The sequence below is a fragment of the Rhinoderma darwinii genome (genome assembly GCF_050947455.1).
Source record: "Rhinoderma darwinii isolate aRhiDar2 chromosome 5 unlocalized genomic scaffold, aRhiDar2.hap1 SUPER_5_unloc_18, whole genome shotgun sequence".
Taxonomy (NCBI): domain Eukaryota; kingdom Metazoa; phylum Chordata; class Amphibia; order Anura; family Rhinodermatidae; genus Rhinoderma; species Rhinoderma darwinii.
In genome coordinates, this window is record NW_027461774.1 from 221,104 (window position 1) to 241,893 (window position 20,790).

Below are 20,790 nucleotides of genomic sequence, written 5' to 3' on the forward strand. Positions count from 1 at the left end.
CTGAGAGGGCAACACTGCAACAGCCGGCCGCCAGGCTGTCTTTTTTTTGCACAGCTAGTTGCCTCCAGGAGGCCACAAGAGGGAGACAAGGGACTGCAAAATGGAAAATAGGCATCCACCAACTTTACAGACAACTTCTCCTTGCTCCTACAACCTCCATCCTTGCACAGTTTGTTATTCTTCTAGGTAACATAGTAACAAATCCAAATTGCTGCTCTCTTTGTAGGCAAGCAAGGCTTTGTTGCAACTGCAATTCTTACTTCTTCTTGAAATGTAGGGACGACAGTACATTCCATCACATCCATCTAGTGTACACAGGTAGGTCCATTGTGGCGGGCAGGCGAGCGGGCGGGCTGCTTTATTGGCTGTTTGCTGTTCCCCTACTCCACTCCACTATTTGACTGTTGTGCTGCATCAATCAATCAATCAATCAATCAATCAATCAATCAATCAATCAGTGGCTGGCTCAGGTGCAGCTCTTTAACTTACCTAAAAGGGAGGGCGGAGAGAAGACAAGGAAGGTGAATGAGGTGTTCCAATGTGAAATGCCGGAAACACAGAAACACAGACGACACACAACAAAAGGTGGCAATCTATTCATTAATTGCATTTAATCAATGAGCTCATTATCACTCATGCATTGTCCAACAGGTGTTGAAATAATGGGATTAAAAGGGGAGATCCCTTCAGAAAGACAGAAACAATAGCAAAGATAAAAAACACTTTTGGAATCTGCTTTTAGTCAACACATAAGGAAAGGGTGCACCGGTCCTGGAAATACTGCAATACCAGGTCAATGCGTGGAGTGGACAGAGCAAGCTCTATTTCCATCTCCCTGTTCTAAAAATCCATTTAATATATGGTCCCCAGATAGGGGACGTATCAGATATTAAACTGATAAGAACAGATACTACACTTGATCTTAGCCAAAAGGCCGAGAAGCGATAACCCGAACGGGCCGCGCGTTGCCCGAGCCTGCCCGATACTGCTGTTCAGCCCTTGCAGCGATTCAGCCTACTTCTAGGCAATTCCATGGGGCCCTGCAGGCTCACACACTCACAGCTACACGGGAGGTGAATAAAGGCCGGAGAGGAAGCCAGACAGGATTTGCTTCTTTTGCTTGCACCACAATGCAGTGCTGAAAGAGGAGGAATCTACATAAAAACGCCTTCCTGGCAACGCCCAAATGCCCTGCTGCCATGCAGATAAACACTGGCAGCGGCAGCAAGTGCATGCCCACAGCCACCCCTTGTTCCTTCACACCTTGTATCAGCTGTAATCCAGTCCAGTCCAGTGCTGCCTGCTGAGCAGCACTGACCAACACTGCCTGGGCCCAGGCTTTTATCTCTGAGGCCCCATTATGATGTCAGAAAGCTGGCTCTGGAATCCTGAGGGCTCCACTATGACACGTGCAAAGTTCCGTCTGAACTTTATATAAGACGGTGAGGCTCAGTCAGTCACTCAGTGTTGCCTGAGAGGGCAACACTGCAACAGCCGGCCGCCAGGCTGTCTTTTTTTTGCACAGCTAGTTGCCTCCAGGAGGCCACAAGAGGGAGACAAGGGACTGCAAAATGGAAAATAGGCATCCACCAACTTTACAGACAACTTCTCCTTGCTCCTACAACCTCCATCCTTGCACAGTTTGTTATTCTTCTAGGTAACATAGTAACAAATCCAAATTGCTGCTCTCTTTGTAGGCAAGCAAGGCTTTGTTGCAACTGCAATTCTTACTTCTTCTTGAAATGTAGGGACGACAGTACATTCCATCACATCCATCTAGTGTACACAGGTAGGTCCATTGTGGCGGGCAGGCGAGCGGGCGGGCTGCTTTATTGGCTGTTTGCTGTTCCCCTACTCCACTCCACTATTTGACTGTTGTGCTGCATCAATCAATCAATCAATCAATCAATCAATCAATCAATCAATCAATCAATCAATCAATCAGTGGCTGGCTCAGGTGCAGCTCTTTAACTTACCTAAAAGGGAGGGCGGAGAGAAGACAAGGAAGGTGAATGAGGTGTTCCAATGTGAAATGCCGGAAACACAGAAACACAGACGACACACAACAAGAGGTGGCAATCTATTCATTAATTGCATTTAATCAATGAGCTCATTATCACTCATGCATTGTCCAACAGGTGTTGAAATAATGGGATTAAAAGGGGAGATCCCTTCAGAAAGACAGAAACAATAGCAAAGACAAAAAACACTTTTGGAATCTGCTTTTAGTCAACACATAAGGAAAGGGTGCACCGGTCCTGGAAATACTGCAATACCAGGTCAATGCGTGGAGTGGACAGAGCAAGCTCTATTTCCATCTCCCTGTTCTAAAAATCCATTTAATATATGGTCCCCAGATAGGGGACGTATCAGATATTAAACTGATAAGAACAGATACTACACTTGATCTTAGCCAAAAGGCCGAGAAGCGATAACCCGAACGGGCCGCGCGTTGCCCGAGCCTGCCCGATACTGCTGTTCAGCCCTTGCAGCGATTCAGCCTACTTCTAGGCAATTCCATGGGGCCCTGCAGGCTCACACACTCACAGCTACACGGGAGGTGAATAAAGGCCGGAGAGGAAGCCAGACAGGATTTGCTTCTTTTGCTTGCACCACAATGCAGTGCTGAAAGAGGAGGAATCTACATAAAAACGCCTTCCTGGCAACGCCCAAATGCCCTGCTGCCATGCAGATAAACACTGGCAGCGGCAGCAAGTGCATGCCCACAGCCACCCCTTGTTCCTTCACACCTTGTATCAGCTGTAATCCAGTCCAGTCCAGTGCTGCCTGCTGAGCAGCACTGACCAACACTGCCTGGGCCCAGGCTTTTATCTCTGAGGCCCCATTATGATGTCAGAAAGCTGGCTCTGGAATCCTGAGGGCTCCACTATGACACGTGCAAAGTTCCGTCTGAACTTTATATAAGACGGTGAGGCTCAGTCAGTCACTCAGTGTTGCCTGAGAGGGCAACACTGCAACAGCCGGCCGCCAGGCTGTCTTTTTTTTGCACAGCTAGTTGCCTCCAGGAGGCCACAAGAGGGAGACAAGGGACTGCAAAATGGAAAATAGGCATCCACCAACTTTACAGACAACTTCTCCTTGCTCCTACAACCTCCATCCTTGCACAGTTTGTTATTCTTCTAGGTAACATAGTAACAAATCCAAATTGCTGCTCTCTTTGTAGGCAAGCAAGGCTTTGTTGCAACTGCAATTCTTACTTCTTCTTGAAATGTAGGGACGACAGTACATTCCATCACATCCATCTAGTGTACACAGGTAGGTCCATTGTGGCGGGCAGGCGAGCGGGCGGGCTGCTTTATTGGCTGTTTGCTGTTCCCCTACTCCACTCCACTATTTGACTGTTGTGCTGCATCAATCAATCAATCAATCAATCAATCAATCAATCAATCAATCAATCAATCAATCAATCAGTGGCTGGCTCAGGTGCAGCTCTTTAACTTACCTAAAAGGGAGGGCAGAGAGAAGACAAGGAAGGTGAATGAGGTGTTCCAATGTGAAATGCCGGAAACACAGAAACACAGACGACACACAACAAGAGGTGGCAATCTATTCATTAATTGCATTTAATCAATGAGCTCATTATCACTCATGCATTGTCCAACAGGTGTTGAAATAATGGGATTAAAAGGGGAGATCCCTTCAGAAAGACAGAAACAATAGCAAAGACAAAAAACACTTTTGGAATCTGCTTTTAGTCAACACATAAGGAAAGGGTGCACCGGTCCTGGAAATACTGCAATACCAGGTCAATGCGTGGAGTGGACAGAGCAAGCTCTATTTCCATCTCCCTGTTCTAAAAATCCATTTAATAGTCCCCAGATAGGGGACGTATCAGATATTAAACTGATAAGAACAGATACTACACTTGATCTTAGCCAAAAGGCCGAGAAGCGATAACCCGAACGGGCCGCGCGTTGCCCGAGCCTGCCCGATACTGCTGTTCAGCCCTTGCAGCGATTCAGCCTACTTCTAGGCAATTCCATGGGGCCCTGCAGGCTCACACACTCACAGCTACACGGGAGGTGAATAAAGGCCGGAGAGGAAGCCAGACAGGATTTGCTTCTTTTGCTTGCACCACAATGCAGTGCTGAAAGAGGAGGAATCTACATAAAAACGCCTTCCTGGCAACGCCCAAATGCCCTGCTGCCATGCAGATAAACACTGGCAGCGGCAGCAAGTGCATGCCCACAGCCACCCCTTGTTCCTTCACACCTTGTATCAGCTGTAATCCAGTCCAGTCCAGTGCTGCCTGCTGAGCAGCACTGACCAACACTGCCTGGGCCCAGGCTTTTATCTCTGAGGCCCCATTATGATGTCAGAAAGCTGGCTCTGGAATCCTGAGGGCTCCACTATGACACGTGCAAAGTTCCGTCTGAACTTTATATAAGACGGTGAGGCTCAGTCAGTCACTCAGTGTTGCCTGAGAGGGCAACACTGCAACAGCCGGCCGCCAGGCTGTCTTTTTTTTGCACAGCTAGTTGCCTCCAGGAGGCCACAAGAGGGAGACAAGGGACTGCAAAATGGAAAATAGGCATCCACCAACTTTACAGACAACTTCTCCTTGCTCCTACAACCTCCATCCTTGCACAGTTTGTTATTCTTCTAGGTAACATAGTAACAAATCCAAATTGCTGCTCTCTTTGTAGGCAAGCAAGGCTTTGTTGCAACTGCAATTCTTACTTCTTCTTGAAATGTAGGGACGACAGTACATTCCATCACATCCATCTAGTGTACACAGGTAGGTCCATTGTGGCGGGCAGGCGAGCGGGCGGGCTGCTTTATTGGCTGTTTGCTGTTCCCCTACTCCACTCCACTATTTGACTGTTGTGCTGCATCAATCAATCAATCAATCAATCAATCAATCAATCAATCAATCAATCAGTGGCTGGCTCAGGTGCAGCTCTTTAACTTACCTAAAAGGGAGGGCGGAGAGAAGACAAGGAAGGTGAATGAGGTGTTCCAATGTGAAATGCCGGAAACACAGAAACACAGACGACACACAACAAGAGGTGGCAATCTATTCATTAATTGCATTTAATCAATGAGCTCATTATCACTCATGCATTGTCCAACAGGTGTTGAAATAATGGGATTAAAAGGGGAGATCCCTTCAGAAAGACAGAAACAATAGCAAAGACAAAAAACACTTTTGGAATCTGCTTTTAGTCAACACATAAGGAAAGGGTGCACCGGTCCTGGAAATACTGCAATACCAGGTCAATGCGTGGAGTGGACAGAGCAAGCTCTATTTCCATCTCCCTGTTCTAAAAATCCATTTAATATATGGTCCCCAGATAGGGGACGTATCAGATATTAAACTGATAAGAACAGATACTACACATGATCTTAGCCAAAAGGCCGAGAAGCGATAACCCGAACGGGCCGCGCGTTGCCCGAGCCTGCTGTTCAGCCCTTGCAGCGATTCAGCCTACTTCTAGGCAATTCCATGGGGCCCTGCAGGCTCACACACTCACAGCTACACGGGAGGTGAATAAAGGCCGGAGAGGAAGCCAGACAGGATTTGCTTCTTTTGCTTGCACCACAATGCAGTGCTGAAAGAGGAGGAATCTACATAAAAACGCCTTCCTGGCAACACCCAAATGCCCTGCTGCCATGCAGATAAACACTGGCAGTGGCAGCAAGTGCATGCCCACAGCCACCCCTTGTTCCTTCACACCTTGTATCAGCTGTAATCCAGTCCAGTCCAGTGCTGCCTGCTGAGCAGCACTGACCAACACTGCCTGGGCCCAGGCTTTTATCTCTGAGGCCCCATTATGATGTCAGAAAGCTGGCTCTGGAATCCTGAGGGCTCCACTATGACACGTGCAAAGTTCCGTCTGAACTTTATATAAGACGGTGAGGCTCAGTCAGTCACTCAGTGTTGCCTGAGAGGGCAACACTGCAACAGCCGGCCGCCAGGCTGTCTTTTTTTTGCACAGCTAGTTGCCTCCAGGAGGCCACAAGAGGGAGACAAGGGACTGCAAAATGGAAAATAGGCATCCACCAACTTTACAGACAACTTCTCCTTGCTCCTACAACCTCCATCCTTGCACAGTTTGTTATTCTTCTAGGTAACATAGTAACAAATCCAAATTGCTGCTCTCTTTGTAGGCAAGCAAGGCTTTGTTGCAACTGCAATTCTTACTTCTTCTTGAAATGTAGGGACGACAGTACATTCCATCACATCCATCTAGTGTACACAGGTAGGTCCATTGTGGCGGGCAGGCGAGCGGGCGGGCTGCTTTATTGGCTGTTTGCTGTTCCCCTACTCCACTCCACTATTTGACTGTTGTGCTGCATCAATCAATCAATCAATCAATCAATCAATCAATCAATCAATCAATCAAGCAATCAATCAGTGGCTGGCTCAGGTGCAGCTCTTTAACTTACCTAAAAGGGAGGGCGGAGAGAAGACAAGGAAGGTGAATGAGGTGTTCCAATGTGAAATGCCGGAAACACAGAAACACAGACGACACACAACAAGAGGTGGCAATCTATTCATTAATTGCATTTAATCAATGAGCTCATTATCACTCATGCATTGTCCAACAGGTGTTGAAATAATGGGATTAAAAGGGGAGATCCCTTCAGAAAGACAGAAACAATAGCAAAGACAAAAAACACTTTTGGAATCTGCTTTTAGTCAACACATAAGGAAAGGGTGCACCGGTCCTGGAAATACTGCAATACCAGGTCAATGCGTGGAGTGGACAGAGCAAGCTCTATTTCCATCTCCCTGTTCTAAAAATCCATTTAATATATGGTCCCCAGATAGGGGACGTATCAGATATTAAACTGATAAGAACAGATACTACACTTGATCTTAGCCAAAAGGCCGAGAAGCGATAACCCGAACGGGCCGCGCGTTGCCCGAGCCTGCCCGATACTGCTGTTCAGCCCTTGCAGCGATTCAGCCTACTTCTAGGCAATTCCATGGGGCCCTGCAGGCTCACACACTCACAGCTACACGGGAGGTGAATAAAGGCCGGAGAGGAAGCCAGACAGGATTTGCTTCTTTTGCTTGCACCACAATGCAGTGCTGAAAGAGGAGGAATCTACATAAAAACGCCTTCCTGGCAACGCCCAAATGCCCTGCTGCCATGCAGATAAACACTGGCAGCGGCAGCAAGTGCATGCCCACAGCCACCCCTTGTTCCTTCACACCTTGTATCAGCTGTAATCCAGTCCAGTCCAGTGCTGCCTGCTGAGCAGCACTGACCAACACTGCCTGGGCCCAGGCTTTTATCTCTGAGGCCCCATTATGATGTCAGAAAGCTGGCTCTGGAATCCTGAGGGCTCCACTATGACACGTGCAAAGTTCCGTCTGAACTTTATATAAGACGGTGAGGCTCAGTCAGTCACTCAGTGTTGCCTGAGAGGGCAACACTGCAACAGCCGGCCGCCAGGCTGTCTTTTTTTTGCACAGCTAGTTGCCTCCAGGAGGCCACAAGAGGGAGACAAGGGACTGCAAAATGGAAAATAGGCATCCACCAACTTTACAGACAACTTCTCCTTGCTCCTACAACCTCCATCCTTGCACAGTTTGTTATTCTTCTAGGTAACATAGTAACAAATCCAAATTGCTGCTCTCTTTGTAGGCAAGCAAGGCTTTGTTGCAACTGCAATTCTTACTTCTTCTTGAAATGTAGGGACGACAGTACATTCCATCACATCCATCTAGTGTACACAGGTAGGTCCATTGTGGCGGGCAGGCGAGCGGGCGGGCTGCTTTATTGGCTGTTTGCTGTTCCCCTACTCCACTCCACTATTTGACTGTTGTGCTGCATCAATCAATCAATCAATCAATCAATCAATCAATCAATCAATCAATCAGTGGCTGGCTCAGGTGCAGCTCTTTAACTTACCTAAAAGGGAGGGCGGAGAGAAGACAAGGAAGGTGAATGAGGTGTTCCAATGTGAAATGCCGGAAACACAGAAACACAGACGACACACAACAAGAGGTGGCAATCTATTCATTAATTGCATTTAATCAATGAGCTCATTATCACTCATGCATTGTCCAACAGGTGTTGAAATAATGGGATTAAAAGGGGAGATCCCTTCAGAAAGACAGAAACAATAGCAAAGACAAAAAACACTTTTGGAATCTGCTTTTAGTCAACACATAAGGAAAGGGTGCACCGGTCCTGGAAATACTGCAATACCAGGTCAATGCGTGGAGTGGACAGAGCAAGCTCTATTTCCATCTCCCTGTTCTAAAAATCCATTTAATATATGGTCCCCAGATAGGGGACGTATCAGATATTAAACTGATAAGAACAGATACTACACTTGATCTTAGCCAAAAGGCCGAGAAGCGATAACCCGAACGGGCCGCGCGTTGCCCGAGCCTGCCCGATACTGCTGTTCAGCCCTTGCAGCGATTCAGCCTACTTCTAGGCAATTCCATGGGGCCCTGCAGGCTCACACACTCACAGCTACACGGGAGGTGAATAAAGGCCGGAGAGGAAGCCAGACAGGATTTGCTTCTTTTGCTTGCACCACAATGCAGTGCTGAAAGAGGAGGAATCTACATAAAAACGCCTTCCTGGCAACGCCCAAATGCCCTGCTGCCATGCAGATAAACACTGGCAGCGGCAGCAAGTGCATGCCCACAGCCACCCCTTGTTCCTTCACACCTTGTATCAGCTGTAATCCAGTCCAGTCCAGTGCTGCCTGCTGAGCAGCACTGACCAACACTGCCTGGGCCCAGGCTTTTATCTCTGAGGCCCCATTATGATGTCAGAAAGCTGGCTCTGGAATCCTGAGGGCTCCACTATGACACGTGCAAAGTTCCGTCTGAACTTTATATAAGACGGTGAGGCTCAGTCAGTCACTCAGTGTTGCCTGAGAGGGCAACACTGCAACAGCCGGCCGCCAGGCTGTCTTTTTTTTGCACAGCTAGTTGCCTCCAGGAGGCCACAAGAGGGAGACAAGGGACTGCAAAATGGAAAATAGGCATCCACCAACTTTACAGACAACTTCTCCTTGCTCCTACAACCTCCATCCTTGCACAGTTTGTTATTCTTCTAGGTAACATAGTAACAAATCCAAATTGCTGCTCTCTTTGTAGGCAAGCAAGGCTTTGTTGCAACTGCAATTCTTACTTCTTCTTGAAATGTAGGGACGACAGTACATTCCATCACATCCATCTAGTGTACACAGGTAGGTCCATTGTGGCGGGCAGGCGAGCGGGCGGGCTGCTTTATTGGCTGTTTGCTGTTCCCCTACTCCACTCCACTATTTGACTGTTGTGCTGCATCAATCAATCAATCAATCAATCAATCAATCAATCAATCAATCAATCAATCAATCAATCAATCAGTGGCTGGCTCAGGTGCAGCTCTTTAACTTACCTAAAAGGGAGGGCAGAGAGAAGACAAGGAAGGTGAATGAGGTGTTCCAATGTGAAATGCCGGAAACACAGAAACACAGACGACACACAACAAGAGGTGGCAATCTATTCATTAATTGCATTTAATCAATGAGCTCATTATCACTCATGCATTGTCCAACAGGTGTTGAAATAATGGGATTAAAAGGGGAGATCCCTTCAGAAAGACAGAAACAATAGCAAAGACAAAAAACACTTTTGGAATCTGCTTTTAGTCAACACATAAGGAAAGGGTGCACCGGTCCTGGAAATACTGCAATACCAGGTCAATGCGTGGAGTGGACAGAGCAAGCTCTATTTCCATCTCCCTGTTCTAAAAATCCATTTAATATATGGTCCCCAGATAGGGGACGTATCAGATATTAAACTGCTAAGAACAGATACTACACTTGATCTTAGCCAAAAGGCCGAGAAGCGATAACCCGAACGGGCCGCGCGTTGCCCGAGCCTGCCCGATACTGCTGTTCAGCCCTTGCAGCGATTCAGCCTACTTCTAGGCAATTCCATGGGGCCCTGCAGGCTCACACACTCACAGCTACACGGGAGGTGAATAAAGGCCGGAGAGGAAGCCAGACAGGATTTGCTTCTTTTGCTTGCACCACAATGCAGTGCTGAAAGAGGAGGAATCTACATAAAAACGCCTTCCTGGCAACGCCCAAATGCCCTGCTGCCATGCAGATAAACACTGGCAGCGGCAGCAAGTGCATGCCCACAGCCACCCCTTGTTCCTTCACACCTTGTATCAGCTGTAATCCAGTCCAGTCCAGTGCTGCCTGCTGAGCAGCACTGACCAACACTGCCTGGGCCCAGGCTTTTATCTCTGAGGCCCCATTATGATGTCAGAAAGCTGGCTCTGGAATCCTGAGGGCTCCACTATGACACGTGCAAAGTTCCGTCTGAACTTTATATAAGACGGTGAGGCTCAGTCAGTCACTCAGTGTTGCCTGAGAGGGCAACACTGCAACAGCCGGCCGCCAGGCTGTCTTTTTTTTGCACAGCTAGTTGCCTCCAGGAGGCCACAAGAGGGAGACAAGGGACTGCAAAATGGAAAATAGGCATCCACCAACTTTACAGACAACTTCTCCTTGCTCCTACAACCTCCATCCTTGCACAGTTTGTTATTCTTCTAGGTAACATAGTAACAAATCCAAATTGCTGCTCTCTTTGTAGGCAAGCAAGGCTTTGTTGCAACTGCAATTCTTACTTCTTCTTGAAATGTAGGGACGACAGTACATTCCATCACATCCATCTAGTGTACACAGGTAGGTCCATTGTGGCGGGCAGGCGAGCGGGCGGGCTGCTTTATTGGCTGTTTGCTGTTCCCCTACTCCACTCCACTATTTGACTGTTGTGCTGCATCAATCAATCAATCAATCAATCAATCAATCAATCAATCAATCAGTGGCTGGCTCAGGTGCAGCTCTTTAACTTACCTAAAAGGGAGGGCGGAGAGAAGACAAGGAAGGTGAATGAGGTGTTCCAATGTGAAATGCCGGAAACACAGAAACACAGACGACACACAACAAGAGGTGGCAATCTATTCATTAATTGCATTTAATCAATGAGCTCATTATCACTCATGCATTGTCCAACAGGTGTTGAAATAATGGGATTAAAAGGGGAGATCCCTTCAGAAAGACAGAAACAATAGCAAAGACAAAAAACACTTTTGGAATCTGCTTTTAGTCAACACATAAGGAAAGGGTGCACCGGTCCTGGAAATACTGCAATACCAGGTCAATGCGTGGAGTGGACAGAGCAAGCTCTATTTCCATCTCCCTGTTCTAAAAATCCATTTAATATATGGTCCCCAGATAGGGGACGTATCAGATATTAAACTGATAAGAACAGATACTACACTTGATCTTAGCCAAAAGGCCGAGAAGCGATAACCCGAACGGGCCGCGCGTTGCCCGAGCCTGCCCGATACTGCTGTTCAGCCCTTGCAGCGATTCAGCCTACTTCTAGGCAATTCCATGGGGCCCTGCAGGCTCACACACTCACAGCTACACGGGAGGTGAATAAAGGCCGGAGAGGAAGCCAGACAGGATTTGCTTCTTTTGCTTGCACCACAATGCAGTGCTGAAAGAGGAGGAATCTACATAAAAACGCCTTCCTGGCAACGCCCAAATGCCCTGCTGCCATGCAGATAAACACTGGCAGCGGCAGCAAGTGCATGCCCACAGCCACCCCTTGTTCCTTCACACCTTGTATCAGCTGTAATCCAGTCCAGTCCAGTGCTGCCTGCTGAGCAGCACTGACCAACACTGCCTGGGCCCAGGCTTTTATCTCTGAGGCCCCATTATGATGTCAGAAAGCTGGCTCTGGAATCCTGAGGGCTCCACTATGACACGTGCAAAGTTCCGTCTGAACTTTATATAAGACGGTGAGGCTCAGTCAGTCACTCAGTGTTGCCTGAGAGGGCAACACTGCAACAGCCGGCCGCCAGGCTGTCTTTTTTTTGCACAGCTAGTTGCCTCCAGGAGGCCACAAGAGGGAGACAAGGGACTGCAAAATGGAAAATAGGCATCCACCAACTTTACAGACAACTTCTCCTTGCTCCTACAACCTCCATCCTTGCACAGTTTGTTATTCTTCTAGGTAACATAGTAACAAATCCAAATTGCTGCTCTCTTTGTAGGCAAGCAAGGCTTTGTTGCAACTGCAATTCTTACTTCTTCTTGAAATGTAGGGACGACAGTACATTCCATCACATCCATCTAGTGTACACAGGTAGGTCCATTGTGGCGGGCAGGCGAGCGGGCGGGCTGCTTTATTGGCTGTTTGCTGTTCCCCTACTCCACTCCACTATTTGACTGTTGTGCTGCATCAATCAATCAATCAATCAATCAATCAATCAATCAATCAATCAATCAATCAATCAATCAGTGGCTGGCTCAGGTGCAGCTCTTTAACTTACCTAAAAGGGAGGGCAGAGAGAAGACAAGGAAGGTGAATGAGGTGTTCCAATGTGAAATGCCGGAAACACAGAAACACAGACGACACACAACAAGAGGTGGCAATCTATTCATTAATTGCATTTAATCAATGAGCTCATTATCACTCATGCATTGTCCAACAGGTGTTGAAATAATGGGATTAAAAGGGGAGATCCCTTCAGAAAGACAGAAACAATAGCAAAGACAAAAAACACTTTTGGAATCTGCTTTTAGTCAACACATAAGGAAAGGGTGCACCGGTCCTGGAAATACTGCAATACCAGGTCAATGCGTGGAGTGGACAGAGCAAGCTCTATTTCCATCTCCCTGTTCTAAAAATCCATTTAATATATGGTCCCCAGATAGGGGACGTATCAGATATTAAACTGATAAGAACAGATACTACACTTGATCTTAGCCAAAAGGCCGAGAAGCGATAACCCGAACGGGCCGCGCGTTGCCCGAGCCTGCCCGATACTGCTGTTCAGCCCTTGCAGCGATTCAGCCTACTTCTAGGCAATTCCATGGGGCCCTGCAGGCTCACACACTCACAGCTACACGGGAGGTGAATAAAGGCCGGAGAGGAAGCCAGACAGGATTTGCTTCTTTTGCTTGCACCACAATGCAGTGCTGAAAGAGGAGGAATCTACATAAAAACGCCTTCCTGGCAACGCCCAAATGCCCTGCTGCCATGCAGATAAACACTGGCAGCGGCAGCAAGTGCATGCCCACAGCCACCCCTTGTTCCTTCACACCTTGTATCAGCTGTAATCCAGTCCAGTCCAGTGCTGCCTGCTGAGCAGCACTGACCAACACTGCCTGGGCCCAGGCTTTTATCTCTGAGGCCCCATTATGATGTCAGAAAGCTGGCTCTGGAATCCTGAGGGCTCCACTATGACACGTGCAAAGTTCCGTCTGAACTTTATATAAGACGGTGAGGCTCAGTCAGTCACTCAGTGTTGCCTGAGAGGGCAACACTGCAACAGCCGGCCGCCAGGCTGTCTTTTTTTTGCACAGCTAGTTGCCTCCAGGAGGCCACAAGAGGGAGACAAGGGACTGCAAAATGGAAAATAGGCATCCACCAACTTTACAGACAACTTCTCCTTGCTCCTACAACCTCCATCCTTGCACAGTTTGTTATTCTTCTAGGTAACATAGTAACAAATCCAAATTGCTGCTCTCTTTGTAGGCAAGCAAGGCTTTGTTGCAACTGCAATTCTTACTTCTTCTTGAAATGTAGGGACGACAGTACATTCCATCACATCCATCTAGTGTACACAGGTAGGTCCATTGTGGCGGGCAGGCGAGCGGGCGGGCTGCTTTATTGGCTGTTTGCTGTTCCCCTACTCCACTCCACTATTTGACTGTTGTGCTGCATCAATCAATCAATCAATCAATCAATCAATCAATCAATCAATCAATCAGTGGCTGGCTCAGGTGCAGCTCTTTAACTTACCTAAAAGGGAGGGCGGAGAGAAGACAAGGAAGGTGAATGAGGTGTTCCAATGTGAAATGCCGGAAACACAGAAACACAGACGACACACAACAAGAGGTGGCAATCTATTCATTAATTGCATTTAATCAATGAGCTCATTATCACTCATGCATTGTCCAACAGGTGTTGAAATAATGGGATTAAAAGGGGAGATCCCTTCAGAAAGACAGAAACAATAGCAAAGACAAAAAACACTTTTGGAATCTGCTTTTAGTCAACACATAAGGAAAGGGTGCACCGGTCCTGGAAATACTGCAATACCAGGTCAATGCGTGGAGTGGACAGAGCAAGCTCTATTTCCATCTCCCTGTTCTAAAAATCCATTTAATATATGGTCCCCAGATAGGGGACGTATCAGATATTAAACTGATAAGAACAGATACTACACTTGATCTTAGCCAAAAGGCCGAGAAGCGATAACCCGAACGGGCCGCGCGTTGCCCGAGCCTGCCCGATACTGCTGTTCAGCCCTTGCAGCGATTCAGCCTACTTCTAGGCAATTCCATGGGGCCCTGCAGGCTCACACACTCACAGCTACACGGGAGGTGAATAAAGGCCGGAGAGGAAGCCAGACAGGATTTGCTTCTTTTGCTTGCACCACAATGCAGTGCTGAAAGAGGAGGAATCTACATAAAAACGCCTTCCTGGCAACGCCCAAATGCCCTGCTGCCATGCAGATAAACACTGGCAGTGGCAGCAAGTGCATGCCCACAGCCACCCCTTGTTCCTTCACACCTTGTATCAGCTGTAATCCAGTCCAGTCCAGTGCTGCCTGCTGAGCAGCACTGACCAACACTGCCTGGGCCCAGGCTTTTATCTCTGAGGCCCCATTATGATGTCAGAAAGCTGGCTCTGGAATCCTGAGGGCTCCACTATGACACGTGCAAAGTTCCGTCTGAACTTTATATAAGACGGTGAGGCTCAGTCAGTCACTCAGTGTTGCCTGAGAGGGCAACACTGCAACAGCCGGCCGCCAGGCTGTCTTTTTTTTGCACAGCTAGTTGCCTCCAGGAGGCCACAAGAGGGAGACAAGGGACTGCAAAATGGAAAATAGGCATCCACCAACTTTACAGACAACTTCTCCTTGCTCCTACAACCTCCATCCTTGCACAGTTTGTTATTCTTCTAGGTAACATAGTAACAAATCCAAATTGCTGCTCTCTTTGTAGGCAAGCAAGGCTTTGTTGCAACTGCAATTCTTACTTCTTCTTGAAATGTAGGGACGACAGTACATTCCATCACATCCATCTAGTGTACACAGGTAGGTCCATTGTGGCGGGCAGGCGAGCGGGCGGGCTGCTTTATTGGCTGTTTGCTGTTCCCCTACTCCACTCCACTATTTGACTGTTGTGCTGCATCAATCAATCAATCAATCAATCAATCAATCAATCAATCAATCAATCAAGCAATCAATCAGTGGCTGGCTCAGGTGCAGCTCTTTAACTTACCTAAAAGGGAGGGCGGAGAGAAGACAAGGAAGGTGAATGAGGTGTTCCAATGTGAAATGCCGGAAACACAGAAACACAGACGACACACAACAAGAGGTGGCAATCTATTCATTAATTGCATTTAATCAATGAGCTCATTATCACTCATGCATTGTCCAACAGGTGTTGAAATAATGGGATTAAAAGGGGAGATCCCTTCAGAAAGACAGAAACAATAGCAAAGACAAAAAACACTTTTGGAATCTGCTTTTAGTCAACACATAAGGAAAGGGTGCACCGGTCCTGGAAATACTGCAATACCAGGTCAATGCGTGGAGTGGACAGAGCAAGCTCTATTTCCATCTCCCTGTTCTAAAAATCCATTTAATATATGGTCCCCAGATAGGGGACGTATCAGATATTAAACTGATAAGAACAGATACTACACTTGATCTTAGCCAAAAGGCCGAGAAGCGATAACCCGAACGGGCCGCGCATTGCCCGAGCCTGCCCGATACTGCTGTTCAGCCCTTGCAGCGATTCAGCCTACTTCTAGGCAATTCCATGGGGCCCTGCAGGCTCACACACTCACAGCTACACGGGAGGTGAATAAAGGCCGGAGAGGAAGCCAGACAGGATTTGCTTCTTTTGCTTGCACCACAATGCAGTGCTGAAAGAGGAGGAATCTACATAAAAACGCCTTCCTGGCAACGCCCAAATGCCCTGCTGCCATGCAGATAAACACTGGCAGCGGCAGCAAGTGCATGCCCACAGCCACCCCTTGTTCCTTCACACCTTGTATCAGCTGTAATCCAGTCCAGTCCAGTGCTGCCTGCTGAGCAGCACTGACCAACACTGCCTGGGCCCAGGCTTTTATCTCTGAGGCCCCATTATGATGTCAGAAAGCTGGCTCTGGAATCCTGAGGGCTCCACTATGACACGTGCAAAGTTCCGTCTGAACTTTATATAAGACGGTGAGGCTCAGTCAGTCACTCAGTGTTGCCTGAGAGGGCAACACTGCAACAGCCGGCCGCCAGGCTGTCTTTTTTTTGCACAGCTAGTTGCCTCCAGGAGGCCACAAGAGGGAGACAAGGGACTGCAAAATGGAAAATAGGCATCCACCAACTTTACAGACAACTTCTCCTTGCTCCTACAACCTCCATCCTTGCACAGTTTGTTATTCTTCTAGGTAACATAGTAACAAATCCAAATTGCTGCTCTCTTTGTAGGCAAGCAAGGCTTTGTTGCAACTGCAATTCTTACTTCTTCTTGAAATGTAGGGACGACAGTACATTCCATCACATCCATCTAGTGTACACAGGTAGGTCCATTGTGGCGGGCAGGCGAGCGGGCGGGCTGCTTTATTGGCTGTTTGCTGTTCCCCTACTCCACTCCACTATTTGACTGTTGTGCTGCATCAATCAATCAATCAATCAATCAATCAATCAATCAATCAATCAATCAATCAATCAGTGGCTGGCTCAGGTGCAGCTCTTTAACTTACCTAAAAGGGAGGGCGGAGAGAAGACAAGGAAGGTGAATGAGGTGTTCCAATGTGAAATGCCGGAAACACAGAAACACAGACGACACACAACAAGAGGTGGCAATCTATTCATTAATTGCATTTAATCAATGAGCTCATTATCACTCATGCATTGTCCAACAGGTGTTGAAATAATGGGATTAAAAGGGGAGATCCCTTCAGAAAGACAGAAACAATAGCAAAGACAAAAAACACTTTTGGAATCTGCTTTTAGTCAACACATAAGGAAAGGGTGCACCGGTCCTGGAAATACTGCAATACCAGGTCAATGCGTGGAGTGGACAGAGCAAGCTCTATTTCCATCTCCCTGTTCTAAAAATCCATTTAATATATGGTCCCCAGATAGGGGACGTATCAGATATTAAACTGATAAGAACAGATACTACACTTGATCTTAGCCAAAAGGCCGAGAAGCGATAACCCGAACGGGCCGCGCGTTGCCCGAGCCTGCCCGATACTGCTGTTCAGCCCTTGCAGCGATTCAGCCTACTTCTAGGCAATTCCATGGGGCCCTGCAGGCTCACACACTCACAGCTACACGGGAGGTGAATAAAGGCCGGAGAGGAAGCCAGACAGGATTTGCTTCTTTTGCTTGCACCACAATGCAGTGCTGAAAGAGGAGGAATCTACATAAAAACGCCTTCCTGGCAACGCCCAAATGCCCTGCTGCCATGCAGATAAACACTGGCAGCGGCAGCAAGTGCATGCCCACAGCCACCCCTTGTTCCTTCACACCTTGTATCAGCTGTAATCCAGTCCAGTCCAGTGCTGCCTGCTGAGCAGCACTGACCAACACTGCCTGGGCCCAGGCTTTTATCTCTGAGGCCCCATTATGGTGTCAGAAAGCTGGCTCTGGAATCCTGAGGGCTCCACTATGACACGTGCAAAGTTCCGTCTGAACTTTATATAAGACGGTGAGGCTCAGTCAGTCACTCAGTGTTGCCTGAGAGGGCAACACTGCAACAGCCGGCCGCCAGGCTGTCTTTTTTTTGCACAGCTAGTTGCCTCCAGGAGGCCACAAGAGGGAGACAAGGGACTGCAAAATGGAAAATAGGCATCCACCAACTTTACAGACAACTTCTCCTTGCTCCTACAACCTCCATCCTTGCACAGTTTGTTATTCTTCTAGGTAACATAGTAACAAATCCAAATTGCTGCTCTCTTTGTAGGCAAGCAAGGCTTTGTTGCAACTGCAATTCTTACTTCTTCTTGAAATGTAGGGACGACAGTACATTCCATCACATCCATCTAGTGTACACAGGTAGGTCCATTGTGGCGGGCAGGCGAGCGGGCGGGCTGCTTTATTGGCTGTTTGCTGTTCCCCTACTCCACTCCACTATTTGACTGTTGTGCTGCATCAATCAATCAATCAATCAATCAATCAATCAATCAATCAATCAATCAGTGGCTGGCTCAGGTGCAGCTCTTTAACTTACCTAAAAGGGAGGGCGGAGAGAAGACAAGGAAGGTGAATGAGGTGTTCCAATGTGAAATGCCGGAAACACAGAAACACAGACGACACACAACAAGAGGTGGCAATCTATTCATTAATTGCATTTAATCAATGAGCTCATTATCACTCATGCATTGTCCAACAGGTGTTGAAATAATGGGATTAAAAGGGGAGATCCCTTCAGAAAGACAGAAACAATAGCAAAGACAAAAAACACTTTTGGAATCTGCTTTTAGTCAACACATAAGGAAAGGGTGCACCGGTCCTGGAAATACTGCAATACCAGGTCAATGCGTGGAGTGGACAGAGCAAGCTCTATTTCCATCTCCCTGTTCTAAAAATCCATTTAATATATGGTCCCCAGATAGGGGACGTATCAGATATTAAACTGATAAGAACAGATACTACACTTGATCTTAGCCAAAAGGCCGAGAAGCGATAACCCGAACGGGCCGCGCGTTGCCCGAGCCTGCCCGATACTGCTGTTCAGCCCTTGCAGCGATTCAGCCTACTTCTAGGCAATTCCATGGGGCCCTGCAGGCTCACACACTCACAGCTACACGGGAGGTGAATAAAGGCCGGAGAGGAAGCCAGACAGGATTTGCTTCTTTTGCTTGCACCACAATGCAGTGCTGAAAGAGGAGGAATCTACATAAAAACGCCTTCCTGGCAACGCCCAAATGCCCTGCTGCCATGCAGATAAACACTGGCAGCGGCAGCAAGTGCATGCCCACAGCCACCCCTTGTTCCTTCACACCTTGTATCAGCTGTAATCCAGTCCAGTCCAGTGCTGCCTGCTGAGCAGCACTGACCAACACTGCCTGGGCCCAGGCTTTTATCTCTGAGGCCCCATTATGATGTCAGAAAGCTGGCTCTGGAATCCTGAGGGCTCCACTATGACACGTGCAAAGTTCCGTCTGAACTTTATATAAGACGGTGAGGCTCAGTCAGTCACTCAGTGTTGCCTGAGAGGGCAACACTGCAACAGCCGGCCGCCAGGCTGTCTTTTTTTTGCACAGCTAGTTGCCTCCAGGAGGCCACAAGAGGGAGACAAGGGACTGCAAAATGGAAAATAGGCATCCACCAACTTTACAGACAACTTCTCCTTGCTCCTACAACCTCCATCCTTGCACAGTTTGTTATTCTTCTAGGTAACATAGTAACAAATCCAAATTGCTGCTCTCTTTGTAGGCAAGCAAGGCTTTGTTGCAACTGCAATTCTTACTTCTTCTTGAAATGTAGGGACGACAGTACATTCCATCACATCCATCTAGTGTACACAGGTAGGTCCATTGTGGCGGGCAGGCGAGCGGGCGGGCTGCTTTATTGGCTGTTTGCTGTTCCCCTACTCCACTCCACTATTTGACTGTTGTGCTGCATCAATCAATCAATCAATCAATCAATCAATCAATCAATCAATCAATCAATCAATCAGTGGCTGGCTCAGGTGCAGCTCTTTAACTTACCTAAAAGGGAGGGCGGAGAGAAGACAAGGAAGGTGAATGAGGTGTTCCAATGTGAAATGCCAGAAACACAGAAACACAGACGACACACAACAAGAGGTGGCAATCTATTCATTAATTGCATTTAATCAATGAGCTCATTATCACTCATGCATTGTCCAACAGGTGTTGAAATAATGGGATTAAAAGGGGAGATCCCTTCAGAAAGACAGAAACAATAGCAAAGACAAAAAACACTTTGGAATCTGCTTTTAGTCAACACATAAGGAAAGGGTGCACCGGTCCTGGAAATACTGCAATACCAGGTCAATGCGTGGAGTGGACAGAGCAAGCTCTATTTCCATCTCCCTGTTCTAAAAATCCATTTAATATATGGTCCCCAGATAGGGGACGTATCAGATATTAAACTGATAAGAACAGATACTACACTTGATCTTAGCCAAAAGGCCGAGAAGCGATAACCCGAACGGGCCGCGCGTTGCCCGAGCCTGCCCGATACTGCTGTTCAGCCCTTGCAGCGATTCAGCCTACTTCTAGGCAATTCCATGGGGCCCTGCAGGCTCACACACTCACAGCTACACGGGAGGTGAATAAAGGCCGGAGAGGAAGCCAGACAGGATTTGCTTCTTTTGCTTGCACCACAATGCAGTGCTGAAAGAGGAGGAATCTACATAAAAACGCCTTCCTGGCAACGCCCAAATGCCCTGCTGCCATGCAGATAAACACTGGCAGCGGCAGCAAGTGCATGCCCACAGCCACCCCTTGTTCCTTCACACCTTGTATCAGCTGTAATCCAGTCCAGTCCAGTGCTGCCTGCTGAGCAGCACTGACCAACACTGCCTGGGCCCAGGCTTTTATCTCTGAGGCCCCATTATGATGTCAGAAAGCTGGCTCTGGAATCCTGAGGGCTCCACTATGACACGTGCAAAGTTCCGTCTGAACTTTATATAAGACGGTGAGGCTCAGTCAGTCACTCAGTGTTGCCTGAGAGGGCAACACTGCAACAGCCGGCCGCCAGGCTGTCTTTTTTTTGCACAGCTAGTTGCCTCCAGGAG

General features: G+C 47.8%; 14 non-coding genes across 14 annotated transcripts; all 14 read right to left on the reverse strand.

The window, feature by feature from the left end:
• Nucleotides 1–755: 755 nt before the first annotated feature.
• Nucleotides 756–946, reverse strand: LOC142686586 (U2 spliceosomal RNA). The gene has a single exon (XR_012855916.1). It is a non-coding gene; the product is annotated as a U2 spliceosomal RNA (small nuclear RNA).
• A 1,296-nt stretch (nucleotides 947–2,242) lies between these two features.
• Nucleotides 2,243–2,433, reverse strand: LOC142686588 (U2 spliceosomal RNA). Its single transcript, XR_012855917.1, has one exon. It is a non-coding gene; the product is annotated as a U2 spliceosomal RNA (small nuclear RNA).
• Nucleotides 2,434–3,729: 1,296 nt separating this feature from the next.
• On the reverse strand, nucleotides 3,730–3,916 carry LOC142686693 (U2 spliceosomal RNA). Its single transcript, XR_012856012.1, has one exon. It is a non-coding gene; the product is annotated as a U2 spliceosomal RNA (small nuclear RNA).
• A 1,284-nt stretch (nucleotides 3,917–5,200) lies between these two features.
• On the reverse strand, nucleotides 5,201–5,391 carry LOC142686684 (U2 spliceosomal RNA). The gene has a single exon (XR_012856004.1). It is a non-coding gene; the product is annotated as a U2 spliceosomal RNA (small nuclear RNA).
• Nucleotides 5,392–6,677: 1,286 nt separating this feature from the next.
• LOC142686589 (U2 spliceosomal RNA) lies at nucleotides 6,678–6,868 on the reverse strand. The gene has a single exon (XR_012855918.1). It is a non-coding gene; the product is annotated as a U2 spliceosomal RNA (small nuclear RNA).
• A 1,284-nt stretch (nucleotides 6,869–8,152) lies between these two features.
• LOC142686590 (U2 spliceosomal RNA) lies at nucleotides 8,153–8,343 on the reverse strand. Its single transcript, XR_012855919.1, has one exon. It is a non-coding gene; the product is annotated as a U2 spliceosomal RNA (small nuclear RNA).
• Nucleotides 8,344–9,643: 1,300 nt separating this feature from the next.
• Nucleotides 9,644–9,834, reverse strand: LOC142686697 (U2 spliceosomal RNA). The gene has a single exon (XR_012856016.1). It is a non-coding gene; the product is annotated as a U2 spliceosomal RNA (small nuclear RNA).
• A 1,280-nt stretch (nucleotides 9,835–11,114) lies between these two features.
• Nucleotides 11,115–11,305, reverse strand: LOC142686591 (U2 spliceosomal RNA). Its single transcript, XR_012855920.1, has one exon. It is a non-coding gene; the product is annotated as a U2 spliceosomal RNA (small nuclear RNA).
• Nucleotides 11,306–12,601: 1,296 nt separating this feature from the next.
• On the reverse strand, nucleotides 12,602–12,792 carry LOC142686592 (U2 spliceosomal RNA). The gene has a single exon (XR_012855921.1). It is a non-coding gene; the product is annotated as a U2 spliceosomal RNA (small nuclear RNA).
• A 1,284-nt stretch (nucleotides 12,793–14,076) lies between these two features.
• LOC142686593 (U2 spliceosomal RNA) lies at nucleotides 14,077–14,267 on the reverse strand. The gene has a single exon (XR_012855922.1). It is a non-coding gene; the product is annotated as a U2 spliceosomal RNA (small nuclear RNA).
• Nucleotides 14,268–15,563: 1,296 nt separating this feature from the next.
• Nucleotides 15,564–15,754, reverse strand: LOC142686594 (U2 spliceosomal RNA). The gene has a single exon (XR_012855923.1). It is a non-coding gene; the product is annotated as a U2 spliceosomal RNA (small nuclear RNA).
• A 1,292-nt stretch (nucleotides 15,755–17,046) lies between these two features.
• Nucleotides 17,047–17,237, reverse strand: LOC142686596 (U2 spliceosomal RNA). The gene has a single exon (XR_012855925.1). It is a non-coding gene; the product is annotated as a U2 spliceosomal RNA (small nuclear RNA).
• A 1,284-nt stretch (nucleotides 17,238–18,521) lies between these two features.
• Nucleotides 18,522–18,712, reverse strand: LOC142686597 (U2 spliceosomal RNA). The gene has a single exon (XR_012855926.1). It is a non-coding gene; the product is annotated as a U2 spliceosomal RNA (small nuclear RNA).
• A 1,291-nt stretch (nucleotides 18,713–20,003) lies between these two features.
• On the reverse strand, nucleotides 20,004–20,194 carry LOC142686599 (U2 spliceosomal RNA). The gene has a single exon (XR_012855927.1). It is a non-coding gene; the product is annotated as a U2 spliceosomal RNA (small nuclear RNA).
• Nucleotides 20,195–20,790: the final 596 nt, after the last annotated feature.